General features: G+C 42.6%; 2 long non-coding RNA genes across 3 annotated transcripts; one reads left to right on the forward strand and one right to left on the reverse strand.

Moving 5' to 3' along the window:
- Positions 1–7,416: 7,416 nt before the first annotated feature.
- Positions 7,417–8,874, forward strand: LOC146688317 (uncharacterized). The gene is made up of 2 exons (XR_014916476.1): positions 7,417–7,534; positions 8,331–8,874. It is a non-coding gene; the product is annotated as an uncharacterized LOC146688317 (long non-coding RNA).
- Positions 8,875–8,993: 119 nt separating this feature from the next.
- On the reverse strand, positions 8,994–10,861 carry LOC146688318 (uncharacterized). Of its 2 annotated transcripts, none has more exons than XR_014916475.1 (3): positions 10,631–10,861; positions 9,764–10,207; positions 8,994–9,237 (listed from the first exon to the last, which is right to left on the reverse strand). It is a non-coding gene; the product is annotated as an uncharacterized LOC146688318 (long non-coding RNA). The 2 variants fall into 2 exon arrangements; XR_014916474.1 differs by having other exon boundaries at positions 9,764–10,245.
- Between the last annotated feature and the right edge of the window lie 62 nt (positions 10,862–10,923).

Below are 10,923 nucleotides of genomic sequence, written 5' to 3' on the forward strand. Positions count from 1 at the left end.
GTAATTTTAACCCCTAAATATGTGAAGTTGTCCGATACAACTCGAAAAGGCAGTGCTGTGCACTGATATTTCTGTGCAGCAGCATTCAGGGGGAACAGTTCACTCTTAGCGAGATTCGACTTATAGCCAGAAATAAGGCTAAACTGTTCAAGTATTGAGAGCACCAAAGGAAATGAGGATGCTGGTTCTGAGATATAAAGAAGCAAATCATCTGCGTATAAGGAGGCCCATCCAGACCGGGGTCTGGATGGGCCTGGGCCCCCTTTCCCTGGCGGGTCGCGGAGTATGGGAGTGCCTACTGGGGTCAGCGGGGGAGCTGGCCCCAGGGAGGGGTCACCTGCCCCTCCCTTCCTTCCCTCCCCATCTCCAGCTGCCTCCCTCTTCCCGCTCCACCACAACCACCCACACATGCAGGGCCGTGGAGTAGGGGTATGTCACCAGGGTGCAGAGGAGGCTATCCCCCCCTCTGTCCCCTTCTGGCTGCCTCTGCCTCAATTTTATCCCACAACTTAGACATTCACATTACTCACACTCTCATTACACATACATATAGGATCTTGGGGGTGGGCACGATACACGGAGTCCAAATTACCATCAGGGTGTACACCTCACCCCTGGCGTCGTTGCCCTCCTCTCAATCTTAAATACACGTAGACATTGAGGGCTATCAGGAGGGGCTATGCGCTTACCTGCTGCTCTCTGGCAGGTAGCTCCATGCCCTCCTGGGTTTTAATTGCACCTTAGAACACACATGCATCAACACTACAATGAGCGGGTGGAGGGAGGTTTGGAGTCTTCTCTCACCCCCGTTCTCTGCGGCCTGCTGGAGCGGGGGGGCTAGGAGGAGGAGTTGGCCGTCCGACTGCGGTCTGGAGTGTGGGGCCTCCCTGCTGCTGCGGAGTCGGGGCGGTCTGCCTCTCCCCACCGCAGGGAAAAGGGTAACACCACCTGGGTCTGGGTGCAGTTCCCCCCTCCAGGGGCAAGGGTACCTAGACCCGGTTCGTAGAGTACGCTTGGGGAGTGTGATCGTGTGTACAGCGTCTCTTTATGTCCGTCTCCACGTTGGTTGAGTGTGGAGTAAGTGCATATGAGAGCATGAGGGTGGGAATGGATGTTTGTGTCTTTGTGTGCCTGTATGTCTGTGTCTATGTGTCAGGTTGGGTATCAGACGTCACCTCTCTGGGGACATCTCAGGCCCTCCAAGGTTTGGAGGCCTATCTCCACCCACCACCACTTCCCCTGCCAGTGGCGGACTCCCTCAGGTGTCGGTGTGTTGGTGGTTCTTTGTGTCTGGGGGTGGGCGTCCGGGTACACACTGGCTCACTCCTTGGTGGCCGCTTGTCGGGGCCTGGAGCCTGGGGCTCGCTCGGGCCACTTCGGAGGCGGGGTGCCCCCGGCCTCTCGGCCTGGGGCTCGGTCACTCAGGCACAGCTGGCTGCCGGCGGAGCTCACGGGCGCGTCACTGCAACTCCCCCTGGCTTCTGCTCCGCGGCTGCTGAGTGAGCCCTCATCTGGGACTCTCCTCAGCTCTTACTGGGACAGTGGCGCGGCTGCCCCTCTGTTGGTCTTCCTTGGTCTCTTGTGTTCTGGGGGCCTCTGGATGTCTGGAGTTTGATCTCCTCCATACCTGCTTCATACCCTGGAGGACGGGGCTGTGGCTCCCCACACTCCCTAGCAGATCGTTACATGGAGAAACCTTTGGAATACAAGCATGCTGATCCACACAGGTATGCACACAGGTGTACACACAGGTATTCACAGATGCAGATTACAGCTTTCTTGGCTGCTGCCTCAAAGCACATTGTGCGCTGTCTATCTTGTGTGCTGCACAATATCGTTTATTATTCAGTATCTACTGATATCTACTGCTAGCTAGTTTATTGTGATGGTGCTGTTTTTTTTATTATGTTGCTTTTTGCTGTTTGCTTTCTCTTCTGTTTTTTTTCTCCATACAGGTGATCCAGGTGTTTTGTTTGTGTGTTTTTTTTCCTCCCCCCCCTTCTCACCGTCTCTTCTCCCCTCTGGTTTTCTTTCTCTCCCTCTCTTTCTTTCATTCTTTCTCCCTGTCCTATCCCCCAGTCATGTCTGTCCCATTTGTGGCAACTGAAGATAAAATGGATTCATAATTATAATAAAGGTCAATCAAATGGACCAATATGGCAAGGCCATGATGATCCACTTGGTAAAATAAATCCGCTTGGCATCTTTCTTGGCCTTAAGACAACAATTCTGATGGCTAAAGATCCAAACGGGACACAAAAAAAAAAAAAAAAAAAGGAGACCCTTTGTTCTATACCATTTCTAGTAACCCCGGTGATACCTGGGTTTGATCTCAGCGATATGGCCAGGGGCTCAATTGCAATTGCAAAGAGCAACGGCGACATGGGACAGCCCTGCCTAGTGCCCCTAAACAGAGGAAAAAAGTCAGAACATGTGCCATTTGTTTTGACAGCGGCAAGCGGGGAAATATAAAGAAATTTCAACCAGGAGATGATTATTTTACCAAAGCCGAATTTATCCAGAACATAAAAAAGGTATCCCCACTCGACCCTGTCAAAAGCCTTCTCAGCATCTAAACTGATCCCAAACTCAGGGTTGTTGGAGTCTGAGGGATTGTAAAGAACATTAAACAAACGTCTAAGGTTAGAGAAGGCATATCTCCCTTTAATAAAGCCAGTTTGATCCGGGTTAATTACAGATGGCAAGACTGCTTCCACATGCATCGCTAAAAGTTTAGCAAGTATTTTATAGTCCACAATTAACAAAGAAATGGGACGGTATGAGCCACATTGTAATGGATCCTTATCCTTTTTTAAAATCAAGGATATAGATGCCTGCAGTAGAGAGGGTGGGAGGGATCCAACTTCCAGTGAATGCTTATACATATTTATCATGAGCGGAGCCAGTTTAGGCATAAATTTACGATAGAACTCAACAGGAAACCGGGACACTTAGAACACTGCAATTTGCTGATAGCTTGCAGGATCTCGTCTACAGTTACTGGTCCCTCCAGCTGAAGGCTGTGTGTCTGATCAATTGATGGGAGCTTAAGATGATTGAAAAAGGAGTCCAAAGCCTCAGTGCTAATTGCACACTCAGACGCATAGAGAGATGAATAAAAGTCTCGAAATTGGTCATTAATTATTTTAGGATCCGTAGAAACACCGCTTGATGTCTGAATCCGAGGAATGGAATGTGCAGCTGCTGCACTACGAAGCTGATGGGAGAGCAGTTTACTGGCCTTATCCCCATACTCATACTGGGAGTACTGACACTTCAACAACATCTCTTCAGCCCGAGCAGAGGACAGGTGATCAAACTCAGTCTGCAAAGACAGCCTGTCATTATAGACCTCTGGTGTCGGGCAGACAGCATACACTCATCTAATTGCGATATGCGTATTATGAGCTCGGACAACTTTGCTTTCCTTTGATTCGCCTCAAAACCAGCATAAGATATAATATGTCCCCTGATAAAAGCCTTAAACGTTTCCCACAAAATGGAGGGTGATATTCCGGGTGTAATGTTTGTCTCTATAAATAAGTCTATCTTGGAATTCACAAATGTGATGAACTTATCATCTGACAGCAAGCGTGTATTCAAACGCCATGGAGCTGGTGGAGAACTTTAGCCCACTGCCAAATCTAGAGTCAACGGAGCATGATCTGAAATGACAATAACACTATGAGAGCAAGAGCGAATCTGTGAAGTAAGTCGACTGTCCAGTAGAAAGTAATCAATACGAGTGTATGTATGATGAACAGGGGAGAAAAAGGTGTACTCTCTACGTGTGGGGTTGAGAAAATGCCCGGCATCAATAACAGAGAATTCTTTAAGGAACGTATTAATAATTTTGGAAGAGTTGGATTGCCTACCAGGCTTATTTGAGGATCTATCCAGCGGCCCGAGCCAACAATTAAAATCGCCACCAAAAACCAAATAGTGGGAAGACAAGTCAGGAATTTTAATGAAAAAAGTGCTAAAAAAAATTTGGATCGTCCCAATTGGGAGCATAGACACTGACAAAAATGAATTTAGTGTTCAAAATACTACCACTCACAATAATGAATCTACCATTCTGGTCCGCTATAACATTAGAAGAAACAAATGGCACTGATTTGTGTATTAAAATAGCAGCACCACGAACTTTGGATTTAAATGTAGAGTGATAGAGTTGGCCCACCCACCCCTTATGAAGTCTAAAATGATCTGAAATTTTTAGGTGTGTTTCTTGTAAAAACACAACCTGGGCGCCCAAAAATTGCAAATAATGGAGGACCTTGCTCCTTTTAATCAATCAATCTTTATTTATAAAGCACTTTTCATACAAAAAAAATGTAGCACAAAGTGCTTTACATAGTTAAAAGCAGTCCACCCCACCCTCCAATTCACTCCCCACACTCTCATTAACATAATTGATGTGAATACACACATATCCCCCCCCCACACACGCGCACACTTAAAGAGTAAAAATTGGGCTGGGTTCACATGAGCCAAGTGAGGAAAGACTATAACAGGGAGCCGTCTGCACCGGGAGCCGGTCACAGACCGCAGCCTCCAGGCTGGGCACACAGCAGGAGGGAGGCAAAGGAGCCCCCCAGCCAGGCTGAGAGGACCCCCAGAGACCCAGCAGCCACGGTCGATCACATCCCCGGTGCAGAGAGCCCCCTCCGAGGAAACACTGGAGATAAGACACAATAGGCTATATACAGGGTAAAATGATAAAATAAATAAGAAAGGGATACAATATAAATATAAATATAAATAGAGTAAGAAGATTAAAAAAAATGAATAAGAATAAAATCAAAATAAATAAGCATAAAATAAATAAACGTTAGGTGAAAGCTAAATTAAAAAGGTGGGTCTTGAGCCTGTTCTTAAAAACATGTACGTTCTCTGCGGCCCTGAGCTCCTCCGGCAGGCTGTTCCACAGACGAGGACCATACCACTGAAAAGCTGCCTCTCCGTGAGTATGTGTCCTGACTTTAGGGACAATCAAAAGGCCAGTACCAGAGGACCTCAGGGTCCGCGAGGGTTCATATGGTAAAAGCAGATCTGAGAGATAAGAAGGCCCAAGACCATTAAGACATTTAAAAACCAATAAAATAACTTTAAAATCGATCCTGAAACACACGGGGAGCCAATGCAGCGATTCTAAAACCGGTGTAATGTGGGCCCGCCCTCTGGTCTTCGTCAGCACACGAGCTGCCGAGTTTTGTAAATGTTGTAAAGTTGAAATATTCTTCTTAGGAAGACTAGAGAGCAGGGCATTACAGTAATCAATGCGACTGGTAATAAAAGCATGCATCAGCATCTCCGTGTTGGCCCGAGAGAGAATAGGGCGGACTCTGGCTATATTTTTTAGATGATAAAATCCAATTTTGGTTACATGTTTAATATGTGGGATAAAACCAAGCTCAGAGTCAAAAATAACACCCAGGTTTCTCACTTGTAGCGAAGGATATAGTGAAAATGCCTGTAATTTAGACAAGAGTTTATCTCTCTGAGCCTCGGGACCGACGATTAAAACTTCAGTTTTGTCCCGGTTAAGCTGTAAAAAGTTTTCTGCCATCCAAGATCTTATATCTAAAATACAGTTAAAAAGGGCATCCATTGGTCTGGTGTCATCAGGAGACACGGAGATGTACAGCTGAGTGTCATCAGCGTAACTGTGGACGTTCACTCCATGCCTCCTGATGACACCGCCGAGAGGGAGCATATACAAATTAAAAAGTACAGGGCCTAGAACCGGCCCTTGAGGCACACCACATGTCATTTTATGGATCTTAGAGGAGCATGTATCCATACTCACCATAAAAGTTCTGTCAGAGAGATAGGAAGTGAACCAGTTGTGTACAGCACCAAAGAGGCCCACCATGTGTTTCAGTCTGTTTAAAAGAATAGCGTGGTCTACTGTATCAAAGGCTGCGCTTAGATCCAGTAGCACCAGGACTGAGAGCTTTTGGGCGTCCCAGTTACATCTAAGATCATTTAAAACCTTTAGGAGAGCCGTCTCTGTGCTGTGGTTCACCCTAAATCCAGACTGGAATATCTCCAGGATCTGTCTATCATTCAAAAAGTCATTAATCTGAGTAAAAACAAGTTTTTCTAAGATTTTACTTAAAAATGGTAAGTTGGATACAGGTCTGTAGTTATTAAAATCATTACAATCCAAATTGCTCTTCTTCAGAAGGGGCCTCACCACCGCCGTTTTAAAGGCAGCAGGGAAGACACCCAACTGAAGAGAGCAATTCATCATGTTTAAAAGCTCAGCCTCAAAAAATCCATAAAGTGTTTTAAAGAGTGAAGAGGGGATTGGATCTAAAAGACATGTGGTGGGTCTCACTGTGGAGAAAACTTTCTTAAGGTTCTCAGCATTAACCAGGACAAAGCTGTAATAGGTTGATTCAGACCTTTACAATTCCAGCTACAGAACTTAAACGAGTGACCTGCTTGTTGATTATTAGTATTTAATTGCGATACCATGTTAGAACATAGGTTGAAAAAAACCAAAGCTGACCAATGAAAAACACAGAAAAAACAAAGTCAGTGAACAGAACAGTACAACATAAAAAACAAAGAACACCCAAACTTCCCCCTAAATGCTGAAGCATCTTCCCTAACAAGATGCGCGCACCCCCCACCAAACACACCCTGAGTATGGAACTCCAAAGTGTTCAAAATTAAATAAATAAATAGGTCAAGATGAAATAAATAACTATGTGAATAAATAAGACACAGATATGTAATGTGAGAATGATATTGTGAAATCATGGAACACATTTTGAAAACAATGCTCATTATTGTGAAATATATTGCATTCTGCTATATAAATTTACTTATTATTGTGAAATATTATTTCATGGTCATTATTTTTCACAATAACAGAGATTATTCCTGAGGCATTTTATTTATTTCCAGCCGTTTTTAGTCCAAAATGACCTTTTTTCAAAGTCAGTCTTTATTTCAAAATCCCGTTTTTCCCGATGGTCTATTTATTTCATAATGCGACTTTTCAGCAGAATGACTTTGTCTGTCAATCAATGTAAGTGGGCTGGACCTTTGCACCTATTGGCTTATCGTTTACCATCGACTAGTTTTCCTGGATACCGGCTCCGCGGACGGCTGCTACAGCTAGCAACAGCGTGCTAGGTCAAAAGTCACGGAGGATGGCGGACTGGTGTGAACTTCAGCCAGTTCTGCTCATTTAAGCAAATCAGAGAGGGATCATTTACCTGTAGATACTGTTTTGAGTCGTTTAGATGATGTTTCTGAAATGTCTGGATGATAATTGCTCTTCAAAATCTTAGCATCGATGACAGCATTGTCGAAGGTTTAAGAGCAATTCAGCACCGTGTTCGTTTGGAATACGCCGAGGAAGAACAGTCTTCAAATGTTGGCCGTCCATGTCTAGAAATCCCGGTGCAGCACTCAGGACTTTAGTGCTGTCCGGGATAACCGTCGGGGTAATTGCCGATACATTTTCTGTGTCTCCGAGCACAATTAGGAGGAAAATGACGGAGGATGGTCTAAGGTAAGTTTATGCTGTAATTGAGCACCTGTGTGATTCTGTACACAGCATTGTTTAGGTGTTGACCTTAATTATGACGTTTGACAATGAATTATTATCGCTTACTTTTTTTTGTTACTGTCTAAACTAAGTGGGGCAGCTACGGCTAAAGCTATCGGCGCCATCTCGGCGTTGAGACACGTTTAGCAGTGTTAGCTGTTAGTGTGTTAACTCGGAGACTGGGGTCAGTGGAGCCTGTAGGAACCTTTTACACAGAGAGTAGGCCCACCAGCTTTCCACAGTCTACTTACTTATCACATCTTGTTAGACAGCAGGGTCATTAGTGCTTTAAATAGTACATAGTTGAATGTTTCATTGCTGTTTGCAGTTGATTGTTCTCTGATAATGCATAACAAGGTTGATGTTAAATAGCGAGTTTATTGAAATGGTTTTGTCTATTTCAGCAGCATTATAGATATCATACTTTCTCTGGTGTCTTCGGTAAAGCTAAAACAAGAATACATTTACATCCTTGGTTCTTTCAGCATTAATTGGAAAACTTTGAGATTTGCTGTGTGTCTCCCAAGCCATTCTTTTTTATCCCACCTGTCAGGTATAGATGGCAATACTTTAAACAAAGTTAAATTTGTTATACCTGAAGAGAACCAATCCTGACCTAGAATGGGTGAATGAATAATTAGTTGGTAGCCAATGCCTAAGCAACTCACATAGGCCCTGGCAGACTCAATAAGTCCATCTAGGAACAGCTGCAGGAAACACCTCTTCAGTTTAGATTTAAAACATGTGCATGCTCTTTCAGGTTGATGAGGATTATGGTGTGGACTGGACAGGACAACATAATCGCCGCCCATCAAATGAGATCACCATTCCTGAGATTCAGCTCCCAGATGCACTGAATGAACAAGACCCTGCTGTGCTACCAATACTTCAAAATCACTTGTAGAAAGACATTATTACATTTAATCAGTTTCTATGTCAGGAGGATTTTTTTTTTTTTAAATTTCTACAGCTTTGTAGCTAATACTGACTCAAAACAGCATAACCAATTTCATTTTCAACAAAACAGTGAGTGGCTATAAAACAGGATTTGTTTTATACAGCTGTCACTTTAATGATATTCATTTCTTGGTTGGATATACAGTACATGTCAACTCTGAGCAGATTTAATACAATGAACACAGTAGAGTAGTGTAACATCTTAATTCAAATAATTTTTTCTAGAAATTTTTTTTGTATCAGTAGCGAGTATAAACAAAACATTGTGTAATTTATAATGTACAGTGAACAACTGATTTTGATATCTGAACTCTTCATCAGTTTATATTAAAAAAGCCATAAATGCACACCTGTAGTGTGTATTTTTCACTGTCAAGTGTATTAAAAAGAACTAGAACTCACTAGATTGTCCGTTTCTTTGAACACTGAGTACAGTAATGTGATGCAAGAAATAAGAAATGGTCTAATTTTACCATGTGGTTATGGAATCAATCGTAAACCAGACCAAAACCTGAGTCAGTAGAGTTGAGACACACCTGAATGTCCATTAGAAATGACTCATAGGTACAGTAGTGTGCAGGAAGGCGTAGTACTTCAAAACCGGTGGAAGACTTTGGAAGATTGCTGTTGACCACTTCCACAGTCATTTCTCGGCAAGACTTCCCATCCTGTCCAAAACTTGATGAGGGCTTTTTGTTGTGCACAAGATGCTGCAACAGAAGATTGTTTTAAACTATAATGACATCCTATATTCATTATTTTGAATCTTTTATAGAGAAATACCATAAAAGATGACCACTTACATACAGGGCACCAGACATTTTTGCCCCACTCAAATTGCTGTTGTAGCTTTTATAGATATTTTTATGTTAACAAAGCTAAAAGTAGTCTACATACAATTCTAGTGCAACTGATAATGCCACCACTTATGTATTGCATGGAGCAAATAACAAAACAAAATTATACTATAGTGTAGAACTGGGCGATAGAACGATAACGATATGTATTGCGAAATAACTTTTTCTCAATAGAAAAATTAAACTATTGTGATAGACCTCACCGCTCTTGTCCTTTTATAAAAAAAATATATATATATCGTGATATGAAAAAATCTCATATCGCCCAGCTCTACTATAGTGTACTTTGTTAATGACCCAAGATCACTGGACTGTATGTAATTTACCAAAGTATAATCAGAGAAAACCAATGGCAAAATACCTATCGCAGCAGACTTACCATTTTCAATGAAGGACCGAAGGTAACCTGCCACTCTGCATTTATCCTCGAGAGCATTCCTCTTCTTCCTCATCTTCATCTTCTGTGGCAGGCCACAGTCATTTTATAGCTTTACTTATCTTGTAGTCTTAAGAGCATCAGCAACATTAGGTGTATTTTTATTAAATGTAACCCAGCTGTTCAACTAACCCACGCATACAAAACAGTATATTGGTGTTTTGTGTCAACAATTAATGTTCATCCTTCATAAATTAACCAAATAGCTTTACTATTCAGATGTTAAAAGATGTGACCTGACCTTACCTCACAACAGGGAGCAGTCTCTGATTCCCTTGGTAAGAAAGGAGGAATGATGTCTGATCTTTCTGTCAGAAGCGGCCATACCATGGTTTCCTTAAGCCCTTTCCTCAGCTGCTTGACTTGACGACTTGTTTGTGTTATGACCTACAACGGTGAGACCAAACCAAAACTGAAGTTGGAGTCTGTAAAGTGACACACACTTTAAATGTTAAATATTTAAAGAACATCCACTGTACTAGTAAAAGCATTTTCAAATTATACCCACTTACAAAATCACTACGTTGAACTAAAATTGCTTTCTTTTCTTTCACATAGATTACTTGTCTTCCATATTAGCACAGAAGATAAGCCACTTTAAAACAGTCATGAATAACTATTACCTACAACAATGTAAATAGTAATACAGACATTAACCCAGAAGACAATTATTTTCTCTTACCTAATTTATAGAATTCTTTGCTATGATAAAAAACAGTATTAAAAAAAATCTGTGACTAAACTGTTTAAAAAGCTCATATTTGGCAGACAGACAGACTAACCAAGCAATAATAACATATCGTTACTTACCCTGAACAGCGTTTCGTGGAGTGGAGCTAGCTGTGATAGCGTTAACCCTGTGCGGTTGTGATGAGAACTTGGACCAGGGACCACTTCATCTCCAGTACACTGCTGCAATACTCAGACTGAGGTGAAGACGTTCAATCTAAGCGGTTAGCAAGTTCTTTGAGTAACTCAGAAACGGACTTGTTTCCTGCAGCCATGCCCTTCACAAGAATTGATACACCTGTAACGTTATTCGCGCCCAGTGTTTGGCATTTGTCGGTGCCTTAAGTTTATTTTGAGCTGCATACTGCCGCCAG

The sequence above is a fragment of the Copadichromis virginalis genome, linkage group LG18 (assembly GCF_057382275.1).
Source record: "Copadichromis virginalis isolate Kocher_CV1m ecotype Utaka linkage group LG18, C_Virginalis_male_GT1.1, whole genome shotgun sequence".
NCBI classification, from domain to species: Eukaryota; Metazoa; Chordata; class Actinopteri; order Cichliformes; family Cichlidae; genus Copadichromis; species Copadichromis virginalis.